This window comes from Pseudophryne corroboree, unplaced genomic scaffold (genome assembly GCF_028390025.1).
Source record: "Pseudophryne corroboree isolate aPseCor3 unplaced genomic scaffold, aPseCor3.hap2 scaffold_410, whole genome shotgun sequence".
In the NCBI taxonomy this organism is placed as follows: Eukaryota; Metazoa; Chordata; class Amphibia; order Anura; family Myobatrachidae; genus Pseudophryne; species Pseudophryne corroboree.
Window position 1 is genome coordinate 437,501 of NW_026970045.1, and position 2,500 is coordinate 440,000.

Consider the following 2,500-nt stretch of genomic DNA (forward strand, 5'->3'; position numbering starts at 1 on the left):
GCCATGCCAGCAGTCCTCATTCAGCTCAAAGTGAGTGCCCAATTTGAAAGAAAGCAGATTTCTCACCAGGCTTCCCCTTGCTATAAGCATGGTTTGTACTCTTTTCCATGTGCTCCCAGTTCTTTCAAGCAATTAGTATGGTCAAGAAAGTTCTGTTTGAAAATAAACAGACATTTACTGTCATTTCTATGCAAATGAGCTTACATTAAAGCACACTCGTTCTATCTTTAAACCAATAAAAGAAACCTCAATAAGACATGGCATACAAAAATTGAGATAAAACTCAGTTTTGCTCCTCTCCACGGAAATCTTTAGTAAAAGGCGAAAGATTTGTTCGTTCTGAAGAGCAACCAGAGCATGACCTAGATTCCACCTGTCGCCTGAGTGCCATGCCAGCAGTCCTCATTCAGCTCAAAGTGAGTGCCCAATTTGAAAGAAAGCAGATTTCTCACCTGGCTTCCCCTTGCTATAAGCATGGTTTATACTGTTTTCCATGTGCTCCCAGATCTTTTAAGCAATTAGTATGGTCAAGAAAGTTCTGTTTGAAAAGAAACAGGCATTTACTGTCATTGTTATGCAAATAAACTTACATCAAAGCTACTAAGAAAGCACACTCGTTCTGTCTTTAAACTAATAATAGAAACCCCAATAATATGGGGCATGCAAAAATTGAGATAAAACTCAGTTTTGCTCCTCTCCACGGATATTTTTAGTAAAAAGCGAAATATTTGTTCGTTCTGAAGAGAAACCAGAGCATGACCAAGATTCCTCCTGTTGCCTGAGTGCCATGCCAGCAGTCCTCATTCAGCGCAAAGTGAGCACCCAATTTGAAAGAAAGAAAGCAGATTTCTCACCAGGCTTCCCCTTGCTATAAGCATGGTTTGTACTCTTTTCCATGTGCTCCCAGATCTTTCAAGCAATTAGTATGGTCAAGAAAGTTCTGTTTGAAAAGAAACAGACATTTACTGTCATTTCTATGCAAATGAGCTTACATTAAAGCACACTCATTCTATCTTTAAACCGATAAAAGAAACCCCAATAAGATGGGGCATGCAAAAATTGAGATAAAACTCAGTTTTGCTCCTCTCCACGGAAATCTTTAGTAAAAGGCGAAAGATTTATTCGTTCTGAAGAGAAACCAGAGCATGACCAAGATTCCACCTGTCGCCTGAGTGCCAAGCCAGCAGTCCTCATTCAGCTTAAAGTGAGCACCCAATTTGAAAGAAAGAAAGCAGATTTCTCACCAGGCTTCCCCTTGCTATAAGCATGGTTTGTACTCTTTTCCATGTGCTCCCAGTTCTTTCAAGCAATTAGTATGGTCAAGAAAGTTCTGTTTGAAAATAAACAGACATTTACTGTCATTTCTATGCAAATGAACTTACATTAAAGCACACTCGTTCTATCTTTAAACCAATAAAATAAACCTCAATAAGACGGGGCATACAAAAATTGAGATAAAACTCAGTTTTGCTCCTCTCCACAGAAATCTTTAGTAAAAGGCGAAAGATTTGTTCGTTCTGAAGAGAAACCAGAGCATGACCAAGATTCCACCTGTCGCCTGAGTGCCAAGTCAGCAGTCCTCATTCAGCTTAAAGTGAGCACCCAATTTGAAAGAAAGCAGATTTCTAACCAGGCTTCCCCTTGCTATAAGCATGGTTTGTACTCTATTCCATGTGCTCCCAGATCTTTCAAGCAATTAGTATGGTCAAGAAAGTTCTTTTTGAAAAGAAACAGGCATTTACTGTCATTGTTATGCAAATAAACTTACATCAAAGCTACTAAGAAAGCACACTCATTCTGTCTTTAAACTAATAATAGAAACCCCATTAATATGGGGCATGCGAAAATTGAGATAAAACTCAGTTTTGCTCCTCTCCACGGAAATCTTTAGTAAAAGGCGAAAGATTTGTTCGTTCTGAAGAGAAACCAGAGCATGAACAAGATTCCTCCTGTCGCCTGAGTGCCATGGCAGCAGTCCTCATTCAGCTCAAAATGAGCGCCCAATTTGAAAGAAAGAAAGCAGATTTCTCACCAGGCTTCCCCTTGCTATAAGCATGGTTTGTACTCTTTTCCATGTGCTCCCAGATCTTTCAAGCAATTAGTATGGTCAAGAAAGTTCTGTTTGAAAAGAAACAGACATTTACTGTCATTTCTATACAAATGAGCTTACATTAAAGCACACTCGTTCTATCTTTAAACCAATAAAAGAAACCCCAATAAGATGGGGCATGCAAAAATTGAGATAAAACTCAGTTTTGCTCCTCTCCACGGAAATCTTTAGTAAAAGGCGAAAGATTTGTTCATTCTGAAGAGAAACCAGAGCATGACCAAGATTCCACCTGTCGCCTGAGTGCCAAGCCAGCTGTCCTCATTCAGCTAAAGTGAGCACCCAATTTGAAAGAAAGCAGATTTCTAACCAGGCTTCCCCTTGCTATAAGCATGGTTTGTACTCTATTCCATGTGCACCCAGATCTTTCAAGTAATTAATATGGTCAAGGAA

The 2,500-nt window shown here is 39.4% G+C and overlaps 6 non-coding genes across 6 annotated transcripts; all 6 read right to left on the reverse strand.

Annotated features, from left to right (window-relative positions):
- Nucleotides 1-243: 243 nt before the first annotated feature.
- Nucleotides 244-359, reverse strand: LOC135024979 (U5 spliceosomal RNA). The gene has a single exon (XR_010221787.1). It is a non-coding gene; the product is annotated as a U5 spliceosomal RNA (small nuclear RNA).
- Nucleotides 360-641: 282 nt separating this feature from the next.
- LOC135024468 (U5 spliceosomal RNA) lies at nucleotides 642-757 on the reverse strand. The gene has a single exon (XR_010221289.1). It is a non-coding gene; the product is annotated as a U5 spliceosomal RNA (small nuclear RNA).
- A 274-nt stretch (nucleotides 758-1,031) lies between these two features.
- On the reverse strand, nucleotides 1,032-1,147 carry LOC135024830 (U5 spliceosomal RNA). The gene has a single exon (XR_010221642.1). It is a non-coding gene; the product is annotated as a U5 spliceosomal RNA (small nuclear RNA).
- Nucleotides 1,148-1,421: 274 nt separating this feature from the next.
- LOC135024925 (U5 spliceosomal RNA) lies at nucleotides 1,422-1,537 on the reverse strand. Its single transcript, XR_010221735.1, has one exon. It is a non-coding gene; the product is annotated as a U5 spliceosomal RNA (small nuclear RNA).
- Nucleotides 1,538-1,819: 282 nt separating this feature from the next.
- Nucleotides 1,820-1,935, reverse strand: LOC135024711 (U5 spliceosomal RNA). The gene has a single exon (XR_010221525.1). It is a non-coding gene; the product is annotated as a U5 spliceosomal RNA (small nuclear RNA).
- Nucleotides 1,936-2,209: 274 nt separating this feature from the next.
- LOC135024601 (U5 spliceosomal RNA) lies at nucleotides 2,210-2,325 on the reverse strand. Its single transcript, XR_010221415.1, has one exon. It is a non-coding gene; the product is annotated as a U5 spliceosomal RNA (small nuclear RNA).
- Nucleotides 2,326-2,500: the final 175 nt, after the last annotated feature.